This window comes from Pelodiscus sinensis, chromosome 6 (genome assembly GCF_049634645.1).
Source record: "Pelodiscus sinensis isolate JC-2024 chromosome 6, ASM4963464v1, whole genome shotgun sequence".
Taxonomy (NCBI): domain Eukaryota; kingdom Metazoa; phylum Chordata; order Testudines; family Trionychidae; genus Pelodiscus; species Pelodiscus sinensis.
In genome coordinates, this window is record NC_134716.1 from 34,257,858 (window position 1) to 34,277,318 (window position 19,461).

At 39.9% G+C, this 19,461-nt stretch overlaps 1 long non-coding RNA gene across 2 annotated transcripts in view; it reads left to right on the top strand.

The window, feature by feature from the left end:
* Positions 1-2,194: 2,194 nt before the first annotated feature.
* The window catches only part of LOC142829842 (uncharacterized), a 28,310-nt gene continuing 11,043 nt past the window's right edge, over positions 2,195-19,461 (top strand). The window contains exons 1-4 of one of the 2 annotated variants that reach the window (XR_012904681.1): positions 2,195-2,575; positions 7,534-7,981; positions 13,548-13,583; positions 17,614-17,702. This is a non-coding gene — a long non-coding RNA (uncharacterized LOC142829842). The remainder of the gene's footprint in view (positions 2,576-7,533; positions 7,982-13,547; positions 13,584-17,613; positions 17,703-19,461) is intronic. The other variant, XR_012904682.1, reaches the window with a different exon arrangement.

The window sequence follows — 19,461 nt, forward strand, 5'->3', positions numbered from 1 at the left end:
TCTACACAGTGGTGTTACTTGGGGATAATGTCCATTATCCCGAAATAGTGTTGTGGCTGTCTTAACAGCATACCTGTTATTTCGAAATAGGCATCTTATTCTGGCTTCCTGTAAACCTTGTTGCACAATGAATAAAGAAAATGCCAGAATAGCCTATTTTGAAATTTGTCACTGTCTTCACCAAATTTTGAAATAAGCTACACAATTTGAGAGAGCCTATTTTGAGCTATGTGTGACTGCGTAGACGTACTCTGTGAGATACATACCTATGGGGTCAGCATTCGTTCTAGGGTGCTGTGGACTACATGGTCTGTGTTCTCAGAAAGGGGTACTAGACACACCAAGGCTATGTCTACATTGCAGAGTTTTTGTACAAAAACTTGTAGAGCGTCCACACCACAAGTGTGTTCTTGCACAAGAAAAAGTACAGTAAATCGTAAGAACACAGGGCTTTTGTGCAAGAGTTATTCCTCTTTCTATGAGGAATAAGCCTTTTTGCACAAGAGCTCTTGCACAAAAAGGCATGGATGGATAGGTAACGGTGGTTTCTTGTGCAAGAAACCTCTATGGCTAAAATGGCCATCAGAGCTTTCTTGCACAAGAGAGTGTCCACATTGCCATGGACGCTCTTACACAAAAGCACATCTCTTGCACAAAAGCACATGGCAGTGTGGACGCGCTCTTGAGCAAGACCTTTTGCGCAAGAACTCTTGTGCAAAAAGTTCTTGTGCAAGAAGCCTGAAGCATAGACGTAGCCTAAAAATGTGTCTAGTTTCCCCAAAACAGAGACAATTCAGACTCTGGAGGCTTAAAACACATGTATCCAGAAAATGGATTCCCTCACCACCGTCTGGTGAGTAGCCAATTGATGGTACTCAATTGGGCCTATAACATAGGGACTTTGTCTTCTATGTGTTTATAGAACTCCAGGAATGGAATTCCAATTCTGGTTGGGGGCCTTACAGTGGTACTGTAATAATAAATAAATAAATAAAAACGAATACTAACGCTAATACTAATTAATAAAAAACAAACAACACATTTTGAAATTAATACTAGTGCCCAAATACTAAGCTGTCACTTATATTCTAATATTATGTCATCAAGTGTGGGTAAAATACATCATTGTGATAACTAAATCCACAAGATAAAACACTCAAGAGAAATGTATGTTGTGTAAAAGTTTAGCAGAAATCCTTATATTTTTTCCTTTTATATTTGCTGTTTAAAATCCACTCTGGCTCAGCGTGAAAATACATGTGCATTGATGTTTTTGCCAGCAGAGGTCACAGCATCCCAATACATTACAAAAATCACAACATAGAAGCTATAATTTTAAAAGGTAAAACTAGTGTTATTTATTTGAAACCTGATTATTTAGAAATAAATTTTTGTTCAAGACATTGTATTTTTACAAGATTTTTTGTTTTTAGTGGTATTATAAATGAGAACAAATAGTTAATTTAACAGAAATAACGGGTTTGTTGATAGTGGTCAATGTAATACCAACAACATCACTAATACTGTTGTTTTGTGGAACCAAGGAGGTCATGTGACAAAACTAATCACTAGAACTGGGAAATTCTACAGAAATTTCCCTCTAACATTTGTTTGAATTTTCAATGGAATAATCTCAAATGTGTTCCATCAGGGAATAAGTTTACTGGCCTCAGTGTTTCATAAATTCATAGAAATCAGACAGGACCATTAGATCATCTAATCTGGACTGTGTAACACCAGACATAGACTTTTATCTATATTGATCCCAATAATGTGTAATGTTATAGAAATAGCAAACCTGAAGCAAATATTGTCAAATATTTACAGAAAGCAAACTTTCAAACTCATAAATATGAATCTTTGCACTGAAAACTTGATTCTAAGAGTTACAGTCATGCAGTCAGGAAAGAGGAATAATAGGCCACTTCACCAATGTCCAAACTAACCCATCAGTTCAGCCTGAATTTTATTTTTTGCCTGATCAGTACTCATCTCCAACAAGCTACAGACATTCCCAGAAACTATTCAGAAATAGCTTATGTAACACATAAATAAACTAAGCTGCTCTCAGAAAATTCATAACCTAGAAAAAGATTAAATTTATGTCATAGGCTTGTCTTTATGACTTATGCACCAAATTCTACAAAGAACACAGTAGTGTTCTAGTTCCAGTTAACTGGAACTAGATAAGAACACCAATCATAGAGACTGATTAAAGTAAAGGCTGAAACATCTATTAGGTATGACGTAACAAAGCTAGGTGAAGAATAGTCAGGTGGTTCCTCCCCAAACAAACTACCCAGCAAGACAAGTCCAGTCTAGTTTCCAAACAAACCACCACCAAGGCAGAGAAATCCTATAGAGGAGATAGCTACTAGCCCCGTCCTATAAAATCTATCCAGGAATCAGAACTCCTTCTGTATGTAACACTGTGTGCCATGAACATTGTGCCTCTTGCAACCTGACACCAGAAGAAGGGCATGGGCAAAATGTAAATATGGCTTTAAAAGTCTGTTTAATCTTTGGCACCAAACACTCCATCCTCATAATTGTACATGCCACCACTTCTAAACAGGTAAGAGAGTTCAGATGCTTTCTCTGGGTGCATTTCCATAGTTTAATATGTCTGGATTTCTTTTAAATTTAACCTTCATTTTTAATTTCCCAAGTTTATAATACTTGTTTAGGGATTATTACAACATCTCTGTAATTCCCCCCTCCTGTTTACAGAGATGTATGTCAACTTTAACTTCTATTTCATGTAGGTTTTCTCTGGGGCTAGAGAAAGAGAAACTCTTATAAATCTTAAGGTTTTGAACTTTTGGATGAAGGTGGTTGATAAATGTGAAGAATTATTATAGGTTGGGAGAGGTGAACCTCGTGGTTTAGTGACACATCTGCATGATCGACGAGGAGTCCTGTGGCACCTTATAGACTAACTGAAGTGTAGGAGCATAAGCTTTCGTGGGCAAAGACCCACTTCGTCAGATGCATGTAGTGGAAATTTCCAGAGGCAGGAATAAATATGCAGGCCAGGATCAGGCTGGAGATGACCAGGTGGATCCAATCAAGGAGGATGAGGCCCACTTCTAGCAGCTGATCTGGAGGTGTGAATTCCAAGAGAGCAGAAGCTGCTTTTGTAGTTAGCAAGCCATTCACAGTCTTTGTTTAATCCAGAGTTGATTGTGTCAAACTTAAAGATGAACTGTAGCTCAGCAGTTTCTCTTTGAAGTCTGGTCCTGAAGTTTTTTTGCTGCAGGATGGCTACTTTTAGATCTGCAATTGTGTGTCCAGGAAGATTGAAGTGTTCCCCTACAGGTTTTTGTATGTTGCCATTCCTAATATCAGATTTGTGTCCATTGATTCTACAAAACTGGATAGATCAGTAGTGAGTGTGCCAATACCAGAGATGATGGGACGTCCAGGGTGTCCAGGTTTGTGGATCTTGGGAAGCAGATAGAACAATCCTGGTCGGGGGTCAGAAGGTGTTTCTGTGTGGACTTGTTCCCGAATAGCTGTGGGGAGGCTTTTAAGGAGACAGTGTAGTTTCTTTTGGTATTCCGAGGTGGGATCAGAGGAGAGAGGTTTGTAAAATGTGGTGTTCGAGAGTTGTCTGGTTGCCTCCTGGTTATAGTCGGCCTTATTCATAATGAGTATGTGTGCATGTGTAAAAAGATCAGCATTGGCCTTCTTTTGTGCCCTTTTACACAATCTATTAATGTAGAATTCTTTTCTACTGCACCTTCTACCTTTTGGAACAGCCTTTGTGTACCTTTCTGCCTTATCAATTCCCCCATTGAATTTGAAATCTTATCTGAAAACAAATCTTCTTTTCCAGTAGGGAGTGTTGATTTCTTTCAACCACTCCTGTTTATTATTTTTTTTACTAGAATTGGCCCTGTGTCTCTTACCCATGTGACCATTCCATTGACTTCAGCCAGTTACTTGTGTGCATAAGGTGAGCAGGATTTGGCTCCAGCTCAGTGTGTTTCATTCTGAAAAGGTGCATGTGTGCACTCTCTCTGTCTCTCTTTCTCATGGGGTGATGGCCTTTTTGCATTGGTATTTCAGAGCAGCAAGAGATTTCACAACTGCTGCAGTGAGTAAAATTTAAACAGCTATTTTCTGTTTAATCATGTAATGGATTATTTATACAATGAAAATTTTATTTTTAAATATTTAACTTGTTTCTGGATTCTCTCAACTCTTGTGTTCTTTGTTCTTTGTATGCATTGCCCTGGTTGGATGCCATTATTAAAAGCCTCACCCTCAAAATATTTTATTCTACACATCAGTCAAAAAGAAAAGCTTGTTTTAAAGACAAAGTTGCTTTGTTTAAAAAAAAAAAAAAAGAAAAGAAATAATCCGAATTGTGTTGGTTCAATTTCAACATATTCCAAAGCCTTCCTTATGAAATATGCTTCTTAAAATGGAAAACAGAAACATTCCAAAGTCAATGAAATAACAGAACTTTTCTGTTTCTTTAAAGGGAAATTATGTCTTACTAATCTATTAGGGTATGTCTACACTACCCTCCTAGTTCGAACTAGGAGGGTAATGTAGGCATACCGCACTTGCAAATGAAGCCCGGGATTTGAATTTCCCAGGCTTCATTTGCATAAGCGGGGAGCCGCCATTTTTAAATCCCCGCTGCTTCGAACCCCATGTAGCGCGGCTACACGGGGCTCGAACTAGGTAGTTCGGACTAGGTTCCTATTCCGAACTACCAGTACACCTCGTGGAGTACTACCGGTACACCTGGGAGTACTCTTGCAAACCCCAGTTTGAGAAATGCTGATCAGTGATTACCTGTCATGGAAGACATAAGAAATTCAAGAAGACTGGAAAAGGGCAAAACCAGTTCCAGTCTATAAAAAGGGAAATAAGAAAAACACACGGACTTACAAACAAGTCAGCTTACCGTCTGTACACAGAACGATAATGGAATAAATAATTAAGTAACTATTTACAAACATCAAGAACAGGGGTGGCCAACCCATTTCAGGCAAACAGCCAAGATATCAGTGGATCCAGTGTGAAGAGCCGGGGCAAAAAAAGGACGGCCCTTTTAAGAAAATGCATTTGGAGGCTTTTTGGCCACATCAGGCTCCTGTGGCTGACACCATCTTTAATACTCCATCTTTAATGGCCGCACCAGACGGCTCCCCTGCTCCGGAAAGCACAGGGAGCCAGGAGGAGAGGGCCATTTTCAGGGGGCACGGGGACAACTTTATGAGCCTTGGGGCATGGGGAGGGGGGCTTCACAAGCCGCACCCCAGGGTTGGGGTAAGAGCCGCATGCAGCTCGCAAGCCGCGGGTTGGCCACGGCTGATCTAGAAGATAATAAGGTGATTAGCAACAACATGGATTTCTCAAGAACAAATCATGTCAAACCAACCTAATAGCTTGTTGCCCTGTCAAAGAAAGTTATGTAGATGGGGGGGAAAGTAGTAGATGTAGCAAATCTTGACTTTAGTAAGGTTTTTGATACTGTGTCATAAACAAACTAGGGAAATACAACCTAAATGGAACTATTATCAAGTGGGTGCATAACAGGTTGGAAAACCATTCTGAGAGAGTAGTTATCAATAGTTCACAGTTATGCCGGAAGGGCATAATGAGAGGGGTCCCATAGGGATCAGTTCTGGGTCTGGTTGTGTTTGAGATCTTCATGAATGATTTAAGTAATGGCATAAAGAGTACATTTATAAAGTTTGTGAATGATGCCAATCTGAGAGGAGTTGCAAGTACTTTGGAGGATAGGATTATCATTCAAAATGACCTGGACAAACTGGAGAAATGGTCTTCAGTGAATCAGATGCAGTTCAATAAGGACAAATGCAAATACTCTACATAGGAAGGAACAGTCATTTGCATGCATACAAAATGTGAAATGATTATCTAGGAAGGAGTACTATGGAAACGGATCTTGGGAGTCATAGTGGACCACAAACTAAACTTGCAAAAAAAAAAGCATACATAATTCTGGGAAGTATTAGCAGGCATATTAAAAGTAAGACACGAGAAACATTTCTTCTGCTTTACTCCATGCTGATTGGGCCTCAACTGGAGTATTGTGCCCACTTCTTGGTATTATATCTTTCAGGGAAAATATGGATGAATTGGAAAAAGTCCAAAGAAGAACAAAAATGATTAAAGGTTTAGAAAATATGACCTTTGAGGGAAGATTGAAAATAACTGGGTTTGGTTAGTCTGGAAGGGAGTGTCTAGACTACAGGGTTTTGTCGACAAAAGTGGACTTTTGTCGACAAAACTATACCTGCGTCCACACTACTGCTGAGTTCTGTCGACATAACGTCGACAGAACTCAGCAGTTTTGTCGACGCTGGTAAACCTTATTTTACGAGGCATAATGCCTTCTGTCGACAGAGTTTCTGTCGACAGAAGGTGTTATTGCATGTAAACTGTCCTTTGCGTACACACTACCATGTCGACAAAGCAGCTTCCTTTGTCAACAGAACTGAATGTAGTCTAGACGCTCTTTGTCGACAGAAGTTTTGTCGACAGTATCTGTCGACAAAACTTCTGTCGACAGAAGCCTGTAGTCTAGACGTACCCGAAAATAGAAGACCTAGAAGAGACATGATTACAGTTTTTAAGTACATAAAAGGTTGTACAAGGAGAGGGAAAAATTCTTCTTTTTAACCTCTGAGGATAAGACAAGAAGCAATAGGTTTAAAGTGCAGCAACGGAAGTTTAGGCTGGACATTAGGAACAACTCCTTAACTGTAATGGTGGTTAACCACTGGAATAAATTGTTTTGGGAGATTATAGAATCTTCCTCATTGGAGATTTTTAAGAATAGTCACAGAGAAATAGCTGTGTTACTAAGAATAGGTTAGAAAACGCCTGTCAGGAGTGGTTCAAATAATACTTAGTCTCGCTATGAGTATAGTAGACTGGATTATATGACCTCTCAAGGTCCCTTCCAGTCCTATGATTCCAAACACCTCCTTTCCCCCCCCCCTCCCCAAAAAAATGATCAGGATAAATTACATGCCATCCCATTCTGTTCTGATACTGTGTCCATAACATACCATATTAGACAGGAAATTGGAGTATTTATATATAAATCCTGATGAGTACATGTGTAACAGGGGCTAGCAAAGCCCCCTTGATCTTGCCTTTGCTTCAAAAATCACTCTGAGACCTTCTGGCTTAGCAGTCACCAGGGGAGTTTATTTACATAGTGCAAATCCACCACCTCTCACCTGATATCACTAGGGATTTTCGACCTTAGGGGCTTCTCTTTCTTGCCAGAGGGAAGAGCTACCTCTCTCCTTCCACTCTATGGCTTCTTCCCTCTTTGCTTCCTTCCTCTGAGCCTGTACATTAACCCCAAACTAATCAGACTGACAGCCATTCTACCTCTGTCACTCGGGTTCCTCTAGTCAGCTTTAATTCAGTGTCCTTAATTGGAGCTGGAGTGACAGAACACTGGCTCAGCAGTTCCTGGTGAGCACTCTGTCACAACATGCGTCACTGCTGATCCGTATTTATTCTACATTTCAGGTATATGCCCCCTTCCCCTTTACAAGACGGTACAACAAATACAACAACAGAAAAGAAACAACTAAAGAAGGGAATATCTTTTAAAAAAAATGTCTCGACCCATTTCTAGAGCTCCAGGTACTGACAGAACTATCTCTAGCAACGAAGGAGCCACCTGGAGCCACAAAAGAGGCCTGAGTGGCCCATGATTCCAGACTTGATATTTAACAAGGCACGGGGAAGCGACAGATACAAACATTGCATAAAAAAGGGTTCTGCTTGTTCAGTGCAGGTGAATGCATCATCCACACAAAAGACAGCAACATCTTGCAAGTATTGAGACAAGAGCATATGATCAGACATGATCTGTCTTAGATGAATGCATAGACTTTTTTGTTGATGCTGGTAACTAAGACACGTCTGAAGTGGATCAGAGCGATTCAGCACAAGATGAGAGCACCCACTGCTGGTGAAGCACACCCCTTAAGAGATACTTATTGATTATAGAGCTTAGATCCATTAATCTCTGCTTAATGATAATATTGCTTAACAATAATGGTTCCACATAATCTCAGTTGATTGTTTGCATTGTTGATAGTATCTGTTAAGGTGTAAATAGAGAACTAATGAAGATCATTCTTTTTGTAAACAAATCCTGACATGATCGGATAGTCACTTGGATACATTGTGTTTTCTAGCTCTTTTGCAGTTTCTGTAATCAAAAGCAGCCATGGTGTCACCCAACCATAATTAGTCAGATGATTCCAAGTCATTTTTGTGCAATCACAGTTAATGTTTTGAACATCTCTTGGTTGCTCCTTTGAATAATACCTATAATGTATTTTCCACAACCACATTACAATGGAATATTACAGCATATACACTACTTGGGACAGCCCCTGGGCCATGGGAATCAAGCTGATCAGAGAGGAGGGCTGAGGCGGCAGAAAGTGACTTCCATTTCCTCTATACAATGGGGACCATAAGGCAGGATAGCACAATTTAAAAAATAGGCCGTGTTGGCTGAGAAGAGTGTTTGTTCTATGTGGCCGGGGAGTGTTCTTATGCAGCATCTCCCCCCATCAAGGTCCTTTGGAGTGCTGACAAGTTTAAGCAGTGCTCCCCTTGCCAATAAGAGTCCTGAGGGCAGCTGGTTGCACTTACCCTCATTCCTGGTACATCTGTCTCAGGGCACATGGGACCTTGCAGATGCAGGGAGACATAGCTTGCTCTTATCTGCACCAATGTTACCGAATCTGTTGCTCAGACTTTCCTATTCTTTACGGTGTACACGAGATCAGAAAAACATGAACATACGTATGATTAGGGTGGCCTTAGCAAGACCCATTGGGTGGTCAGTAATTTTAAATATTAAATCTTTTATTTAAGTGTCAGAATATAGATTTAAGATGTTAACTTTAAGCATCTCCTTTTTTTAAAATCATGAGTACTGTGTTAATTTGTAGTTCACAGACAAAATCACTCATCTGTTTCTCACTAAAACACCTGCCAAAAGAGAAATGATAGAGTAAGGAGAATATATAGCAATTAGCCTATTAGAACTGAACAAGTAATTTGCTCTTTGAATTTAAAACCTCTTTTTTCATGAGGCCTGTCTGCAAACAAATCATGATTTCTTTTAATTTATTCATCATTCAGATTTATTCATTAAAAGATTTTTGTTCTGTGGATTAACTAGGCAGTCCATGTTTAGTACCTAATACTATAAAGTTGGGCTCTATTGGTTAGTAATCATTGGTTGCATAAGAAAATTAGCATTATTTCTGTTCCCTGATTTGATGACCAGGAGGGCTCAAGGGAAGGCAAAAATTCGGGGAAAGGTAGCATATAAATAGGATTAAGAATTTCTTTCTGTGCCATTCAGGCCTTCCCTGAGACATCGTTCTTAGAAAAATTAGACTAGCATAAGGAATTGGCCAGCACTCTAGTACACACCCTTTCAGAAATGTGAAGCCAAAATTGTACTGTTTTGTGCTGCATGGAGAACTGCACAGCAGCAGCTCATGACATTTGCCCCCTCTCTCAGTGTGGAGAAATATATGCATAGCTCTTTGCTCCCACTAGTTTTAGAGAAAACAAAAATAAATGTATTAATTATAATTAATAATTACCAAATAATTACCAAATTACCAATAATTACCAAAGACAATTTTAAGTGATTATAAAGGTTAACAAACAGATCCAAGCAGATTACCCAGCAAATAAAACCAACATTCAATATCAATTTAGATACAAAAGGAACTGGTTAAAAGCAGTTATTTCTCACCCTAAACTTTGTTTTAAGCAGATCGTTTTCAAGAAACTCAGCAAACCGCTTGCTTGCAGCTTAAACTCCAGGTATTCCTTTCACAGTCAGACATCTTTTCCAGCATGGGCCCAGTCTTCCCCCTCCCCCAGGCTTTATCTTTGTTTCCTGGATGTTCTCAGCAGGCATCCTGGGTGGGGATTCAGTGAAGAATGACCCTTGAGTATCTCACTTCTCTACCTTAAACACAGCAGGAACTCTTGTTGCCCATTGTGGTTGCCCCCACTACCTGACCCGCCATCAGTGGAAAAGTACCGGTGTTCCATCAGGGAGTCTAGTACCAGGTGACTTAGTCACATGTTCCTGCAGTGTCAAAGCAGCAACAAAGTCAGAGGTGGTTTGCAGAATCCCAGGAAACCTTGTGAGGAAAGTGGGAGATTAGCATCTTCAAAGACCTGTTGTTCCTCCTAATGGTCCACTGACTTGTCCCCAGTTAGCTAATCAAACTGATTGCATTTCTTTTCGATGAGCATTCCCTAGGTGCAAACGCTTTTGTATTGACTATGTAGTCAATATTTGTAACTTTAGATAAAAGAGATACATGCATAGAAATAGGATAATTATATTCAGTAAATCATAATCTCTCCAATGCTATCTTACATACCTTATCTTGCACAAAATTTATCATAATTACACTATAAACATATTAACAGTATTTCTATGAAGAATCATAGAATTATGGAACTGAAAGGGATCACCAGAGGTCATCTAGTCCTGCCCCTTACACTCATGGCAGGACTAAGTATTATCTAGAGCAGTGGTGGGCAGCCTGCGGCCTCAGGGCTGCGTGCCACCTATTGGGTTTCTACATGTGGCCCATGAGACATTTTGTTTATTGCCCACGTACAGAGGTGCTGATTTTTGTCCACTTAGGTTTTTTTTCTTACCAGTATTACAAAAGTGACACATGAAGTAAAATGCATTGACTGTCTGAGCTGTGCACTCTGCTTCCAATCAATCAGCACACCCTGCAAATTCTAGGTACTCGGCCATAGTTAGCAAAATTACCTTGTCCTTGGAGACTGTCTTGGTTATGACAATCTTGCATCCCACTGAGATGAAGGGCCAATCTTACAGCACACTCATGTGGTCCACTCACTAACCTAGGTTTCCTTTCACCAATCTAGACCATTTCTGACAAATGTTTTTCTAATCTGCTCTTAAAAATCTCCAGGGAGGTGTAGTGTCACCTATACAGTGGCACAAATTCTGGTATTAATGTGGAGTAATTCCATTGATTTCAATGAGATAATACCCCTCATGCTTAAGGGTTTAAGGTAGTCTCTTACTATTCATCATATTTTGCATGGCAGGTTATCCCACATCTGCCTTCTGTGGAGTTCTTAAATCTTCCTCTGAAGCATCTGTATTGGCTACTCTGAGACAGGATACTTAATTACGGGGCCCATCATTCTGTTTCAGTCTGGTACTTCACGATAGTCCCTTTGTATTCATGATTGTCCCTTTGGACAATCTAGTGTAGTCTGACCTCCTGCACATTGCAGATCACAGAACCTCCCCTAGCCTCTGAGTGAATTATTGAAGTCCTAAGATTATGATTTAAAGACTTCAAATTACAGAGAATCTACCATTTATACTAGTATAAACCAGAAAGTGAACCATGCCTCAGGCTCCAGTAAAAAATCTTCCAGATCACTGCCAATCTGACCAGTGGAAAAATTCCTTCCTGAACCTATGTATGGCAATTAGTAGACCTTGAGTATGTGAGCAAGAACCACCGGCCAGACACCTGGGAAAGAATTCTCTGTAGTAACTCAGCCCTCTCTATCGAATGCTCCATCATCCACCATTGAAGATGGTCACAGATCAGCTCCATGCCATTGTAGGCAGTTTCATCATACCATCCACCCTATAAAGTCTTGAACCTAGTCGGTTGTTTTTTCCCTACTGCTCCTCTTAGAAGGCTGTTCCTGGCCTTCATTTTTCTGATAGTTGAAAACCTCTGTCTAATTTCAGCCTGTATTTGGAGATGGACAGTTTATATTCTTTTTTTATCTCCTAAACGTAATGGAGACACTCTATTTTATGCTGGTGCAAATTAGAAGAATTTGGCTCAAAGCTTTGTTTATTCACTCCCATCCATCAATGTCCCATCTATCTATGCAATTTGTCCTTTGGACTGGCTCATATGTCTGATTTCCACCAGTGTCGATTCAAAGTATTTGTTGATTTTGTTTCCCTTCATGTCTGATGTGAACAACGCTGAAGATGAAAATTTTAGCTTAAAGTCTCTGTTCTCTATATGAAACTGTTGAATCTCTTTGTGAGATTTTGCATACCTTGAAAGTACCCGTCTAGAAAAAGTGATGTATTTTCTGTCCATTCCAACTCTGAGGTCACATGAGAACTCTGGAGTAGTGTCAGGAATGCCAAAAATCATGACTATTTTGGATAATGGATAGTTATTAATAATTTTCCCTCTTGATGTTAAATGACTGTGGTATTATTAACTCAGATATTAAATTGCGCATTTATCTTTGCAAAAAGAAAAAAAAATCAATGCATGGACTTAAACCATAAGTACAAGTGAGGGAAGGTCATGAGCTCAATTAATTTTCATGCCCATTCATCTAAACTAGAAATCCAATCAAGCAGGTATTTAAGCTATGTTGTCTAGTGCAACTTAGAGTTCAGAGAAGGAAGCTCCCAAACCCATTTTGTGTCAGAAGTAGTCTTTGTTTAATCCTCATTTCCCTCACTTGCCCCGTAGGAATCGGGGGTGGAGGGGTGGGGTGGTGGTGGTGTTTATTACTTGATAAGATTTCTTTATGAATCAATAGAGGCAAATTATGAAAAACAAATAAAATCCTTATCAAATGAGTTGTTTTCACTACTCCACTTTTCCTGACTGAAAATAAAGGAAAAACAATCCAATTATTTCTCCTATTCAACTGTTTCTAAAAGCTTTCAGTGAGAGCTGATTTGGATATTTTCAATGGAAATGAAGTTTATGCAAAGTCAAAATTTTCTTCAGGAAAATTTCATAATTCAGTTAAATATTAATCTGTGTCTGTTTGACAGGATGCAATGCCTCATGGGAATTGCAGTTTGAGGGACTCATTTCCCCATTCTCTTCTGTAAGCAGTAACCCTAGGCAGACTACATCTTCCATGATTCCCTCCAGTCACTTCAGAAATTCCATGGTGCTTCATTGAAGTCACAGGACCAATGTGTATTGTAGGAGATGCAATCCTAGTCATCGAGCCCTCAAATTAGAACCAAGCCAGAACAAAATGTTTTAATCTAGAAATGCCTACATTTTGATTGAAAATGATAAAATGAAAAATGAAAAAAAATCTTAATCCAGAACTTTCTGTTCAATGAAAATTTTCAGGACTGTATTTCAAGGTGAATCTCACTTTGAGATTACAATACATTTCAGAATATCAACATTTTCTTCAGGATAGAAATTCTGATTTTTGAGCAGCTCTACTACAGATTTTGAGCAGCTCTATTATTTACTTTTACACATTTTACAGGGGCCTGAGTGCAGGATGATCTCCAGATAATGAGGGATATCCTAGCACATGAACAGAACTCAGGGTTATTTTTGAACAAATCTTTGATCTTGATATTTTTCTATTTTGGACTGGAATATTTCATAACTTTCAACTGAACTGAATTTTTATATTAGAGTCAAAATTTTTGGAATGGACCTAAAGCAATTATATTTGCATTGTTTTTACAGCTGTGTTGATCCAAGGATATAAGAGCGACAAGATGGGTGAGTCCTTCATGTCTTCTATTGGACCATATTCTGTTGGTGAAAGAGACAAGCTATCAAGCTAATCAGACTTCTTCTTCAGGTGTCCTTGGTCAAGTCATTTAATCTCTATGTGGTCGTGCTATTTCCCCACAACCTCATTTTTGCCTCTCTCATCCATTTTTACACTCTAAACTCTTCAGGTCACAGAAAGTCTCTTACTACTTCTTTGGAAAGTCCTTGGTTGAAGCCTCGGGTTCTAAAAATAAATGAGAGACAGATATTGGTTTCTCCAGTAGATCTTAATCTTGCAATGACCTGTGAAGATAGGTTCCCCTCTCCCATACTGAACCTCATTTATTTCACTGGATCTCTGGACAAGTTCAGGCTAAACCTGCCTGGATCTCACACAACAGGACTGCAACATAACAGGTCTTAATACAAATTTAGATTTCCAGCATTAATGACTAATAATGATTTATTATTAATTGTATAGCTTCTCAGAGCATTGCACAGCTTTATGGACACATACAACACCAGTTAGGTCCTTGCCCCAGAGAACTTTCAAGCTGTTAGTTTGATTTTGCAAAGAGACCTACATGAATAGACCCCCATTCCACACAGGGGCTTGCTGAAGCCAATAGGACTGTGAATGGGAGCTGGGTGTGAATGTGCAGATCTTTTTGCATGACCGAGCAAACATGGAGAAAAGGAAAGAAGAAGAAATGGGAAGGGATTCAGCATTAGCTCCCATTCCCCCACCTTCTCTGGGAATTTTATTTTGACTTGTTTGGTCTTTTGTTGTATTTTCTGTAACCTTTTATGGCCACCTCAAGGAATAATTGGAGCAAAGGACTTTGAAAGAGAGCTGCATATTAACAAATTCAATGGCCTGATCCCCATCCTGCTAGGTCCATATGCCCTGCTAGACTGTAGGTTTTAGCCAATACCCTGCAGCCTTTACTTAGGGACATCTGAGGGGCAGCTAATGAGTCACTTTAGCAGTAGGCCCCTCTCCCTCTTAAATGGGGCAGTCACTCTGTGACAAGCTGGAAGAGACAGATGCAGCAAACAGTGGCCAGTTTACACATCTGTGTTAGAGCTGCAGTTGTATCTCTCTCTGCCAGTTCTAACACAAGCACTGCAGGGGGAATTTACACATCACCTTGCATGTTCTTTTGGTTAATGCATGAGCATGCTTCAGTCTTTGAAAAGAAATGCTGTAATGTTGGATTTTTTTCAGGGGAGTTGTGTCAGGCAGCAAGATAATTTGTTTTTGGCCTTTACCTCGCTAAGCCAATTGTGGGGACTGAGTTACTTTCCTGGAAATGGAAATCTCTGAAAGAGAGGACAACTTGCATGCTGGTTGTGACACCTTTGCTCCAAAAATACAAGCTGAATGAGAACATACTCAAACTCCACAGCATGAATATACTTTGGGAGAAGCCATCTTGCAAGGCCCTGACATCTGATATCATTTGGTAGGGACCAACCACAAATCATATCAAGGCAATGCTGCACTGAAATAAGTTCTTATAAGTTAGGCAGTTATCAAGGAAGATCCTGTTATTGTGTGGTGTATAGTAACTCCCTTCACTTTTCCATGCTCCTGCTGAATGTTTTTTTCTGCATCTAGGATAAGGGGATGGTGGTGCCCAGTTTCAATTATTTGTTCTAAAAATAGACAATGCTTATTTAAAAAATCACTAGATCATTCTGCATGGCTGGATCTCTTTGTTAATCAGGGTGCACCAAGCATTCAGTCATAACTGTCAAGTAGTGTGCTATAATAATAGTCTATATTGAGCAAAGGCTGGTGCAGTGTGAGGAACATAAATTCTAATATTTACTCTTCTAGAGTAATATCACAATGAAGACTGTTTGCCTGATCTGTCTGCAAGTAATGTCTGTTTCTGATGAAACATGAAAGAGAGCCCTCAGCATATTCAAGCACATTTCTGATAGTCTCACCTAAGTCGTCTTCACACTAACAATCCAAAGGGTTTGTCTCCCCTAGCTTGCTTGTTTCCAAAGCTTTGTATTTGGAAATTTTTGCTACTTTATCTGTGTGTTTCCTCAGAACTCCTGTTGTATTTTAGCTAACATATCCCATAAATCTCCCTGTTTGCTGATGTCTGGTAGTAAAGTGCCAAAGCAGCTACATGGTATCTTTAGTTTTCTAGGACTGTTTCATTAGCTGTAATATCAACATTCAACCCATCTTATTCCCAGATCTGTTTATTGGACCTGTATGCCTGTTCAGTATTTCATATACCAAGTGATGTCTTTCCTACAAGACTATGTAACACTTTGACTGAATCAGTTTATGTTGAGTTTCTAGCTCTTTCATTTTTTGTTTCCAGAGCAATTTATTCATCAAGGCAATGTTTCTTTCTCTGCCTGCCAAAGGGTATAACTTAGCCTCTGAGAACTTTCTTTAGAGCCTCCCACAAAGCTCCCAAGAAACTATCATTCCCAATTTTCAGAGGGCCTGCTTTCACTCCAACAGTAATTTCAAAGTGAGCTTTTCCTTAAAAGGAATTATTTAAATGTCATATTTTAGTAAAAGGGTATTAGGCTGCCTTCAAGCCAAGACTGGAGCATGCCTTGAATGAAAAGGGAGGTGAGGGGGGACACTGCAACAGTCATGCAGATGTTAAATAGATGAAATTTTCAGGAGGAACCTTTCCCAGAATGGCCACTGGCTTCTGCTGTGAAGCATATTTAGTGGCTTCATCTTTTCTAGCATTAAATTTAAGCTCCTCATCCTTCCCTGGAAAGCCCTCTATAATCTCACCCTGATCCTTAGCTCTATTCTCATTTCCTGATCTTGCTTCTTACATTCCTGCAATATCTCTCACCCTCTTTTTCTTCCACATGGCTTTTGTGTAACTCTACACACCTGGATCAGTGTTCTCTTCCCCCACCTCCTTTCTGACTGCCATGTTCTTCTGCTTTAAAGCTCTCCATAAGCCCTGCTTCTTCAGGGAATTATTATTATTATTTAGCCACACCAGTAACCTCTGAAGCTTCACTGTCTTGAGATTTTTTTTTAATATATCTATCTTGACTTATCTCTTAGGATCTGAACCATCTTAGGAGCTAGATAATCAGGGAACGCTAAGAGCTACATTTATTTGGTCCTAATTGGCCTGCCTCTCTTGCCATGCCATCCCACCACAGCTGCCGAGCTAGATCCATCTCATTATAAAAAAGAGGGGGCAAGGTGCCTTGTGGGAAGGCTACAGTGACTCTGAAATTTGTTTGTCTCTTAAGTCTGAAATTGTTTAACTTAAGGATGCCCCAGGCATGCTTCAAAAGACAACTGAGGGAATGCTTCTTATACTGAAAGAGGGGCTGAAAAGGTAGTTGGCTAGGTTCCTGTTTGTGTGATTACTTGAGTGTTTCTACAGTTGTGTTGTATTATTGTTGGTGTGACATGGCACTGCCATGCTCAGTCTCCTTTAGCAGTGTTTCTTGTCTAAACATTAGCAAATAAAAATATTCCTTTAAAATATCCTTTGTCTGAAGGCTTCACATCCACCCCACCCAGGATCTCTGGTGATTCTATTGTGAGTCTTACAGCTTCCCAGTGGCAGGTAGCTGTGCTACCTCCCTTAGCTACAGGGAATTGCTACAGGTGTTGACTCCACTTCTGTGGTTTCTCCTCTCCAAACACAGCCTGTTCCACTTACCCCTCCCTTTTCTGTCCTCCGAGAGAGGTCTTTATTGCCTTCCAGGTAGCCCTTCCTCTTTTAATTAGCTCAGCTAGGCAGCCATTTCTGCCACAAAGGGGTATGCCTGGTCTACTGTCAGGGACTAGCTGTTGTGAAATAGTTGAATGAGTGCCTTTTTATTATTTAAAACTAACATATAAAATAATTTGTCAGGCAGCCCAGGGACAAACAATTTTCAGCCTTGAAATCAGGCAGTGAGATCACCTCTTGTGAACCTTACTCTAAAATGGTGGACACAATTTCACAAACATGCTAATTAACAGTTGCCAGTGAAAGGGCCTGATCAGCTATTGCCTTTCTCTTGTTGTCTTCAGAGGAGTTGCACTGGTGAAAGAAACCCAGGACTAACACAGTAGTGAATGAGGTGCAGAAAGAAAGGTCTCTGATTGCTCCTGCAATACTTGTAAGTATAGCCCTTCATTTATGCATGCAAAAGCAAAGTAAGAACAAGTCGCTAAACCCACTGAAGGTGCCAAAGGTTGTACTTTTGGATGGCTGGAGTTTATAACATCAAGGCATATTTATGGAGACCCTTTGAAAATGTCATTGAAAATATATGTAACCCCCAAAAGCCCCCAGTCCACATCTTCCAAGGTCCCAAGGACAGCCTTAGACCTGTTGTAACCACTGAAGTTCTGCTGCATGGTGGCAAGGGACAGGATACCAGGAGTCAACTCAGGGGATGTGTCCCCTATGTACTTATGAAGTGAATCCTCAATCAGGATTTCTAGGGTGACTATAGTTAGGAGCTCTTTAGAGGCAGGGTGGGCTGTGGTTACAGGATCTATTGCTCTGCACATCCTTCAGTTTAAACCTCTCTTCCTGCAGTGTGGGTACAAGAGCTATGAAAGTTGTAATGATGCTCATAAAATGGTTCTGCTTCTGCTCTGTACTCTGGAGAGAACCCCTTCAATACTTACCTGAGTTATTCAAGCTGCATGTTGGGGCCAGACATGGTCCTTTCTGACTAAGACCCTCCAGATATTATGAAACTCTCCTGAGTTGAGTGTTTTTGTCAGACAATGAGATCTGATTAACCTGCTTATGTTACCTGGGTTACAGTACCTTCGTTTGCCTCATTCAGACTTATCTCAAATACTTTGGACAAATACAAATATGTTTAGTCTTTTAGCCTTATTTAATTGCTAAAAGGTGTATCGCTTTACATTGTCAGTCCTTGAGAACAACTTCAGCATGGCATCAGATTAACCCAATGTTAGACATGGCACTGCTGGAAAATATTGTACGTTCCTTCCTGGCTGAATGGCACAGTTTGCCTTTACAAACACACACATACTCACCTGACCCAAGCTGTTTGTAAAGAAAGGAGCTGGAATCCAGTGTAAGATAAAAGGTAGCTGTGTGTCAAATTTTCAAATGAGTTAGTCATTGAAAGAGGGAAAGTGACATCATTCTCCATCTACAAAATTGGGAACATGTTTAGGTTTCTTTTGTGCTAGAAACTGCTAAACTACAATTAAACCAGAGTCAAAGTACTGCATAGAACTACAACATTTTAACAATCTGAAGGCCAGGAGAAATTCATGCATGTATCCGTAGGCAGAATTCAGTCCCCGTCCCCCGCTCCAACTCCTGATGGTTCCCTCTTTTTATGCCTACTTTTCTTTTCTTCTTCTTAATGTGAAATTTCCAAAAGGTGGTCACTGCTGGTTTACTTCCACGCCAATGAAACTTCTCCCACTGACTTTAGCAGGATCTAGTCATGGACTGTGGATCTGACTTATTCTTCTACTTCTAGACTACACTTTGCCTTTTGAATCTTGCCGAGTCTTGAATTTTTTTTTAGTATCCATGGTTCCATTAAGGCTATTTTTCTACATTTTTCATCTTTAAATGCTTTACTACATTTCTCTTTTCCTTTCTCCTTTCCTTTCTCTCTTTCTCTTTCTTTTTCTTTCTCTTTCAACTCTCTCCACAGTTGTCGCCTTGCATTTCTGCCACTTCTTTGTTCCCCTTCTTTACTTTTTCTCTCTGCTCAATTTCTCCTGCTACCTCTGTCTTCTGGTGATGGGAGCTAGACTATGGATCTTACTTATTCTCTAAATGTGGGTGATTGTTCCAGAGTGTGAGTGAGTCGATTTGGGGGTATCACCTTTCAAAAAAGGATAATATAGAATCCTGTGTAGAGATGGGTCTGGATA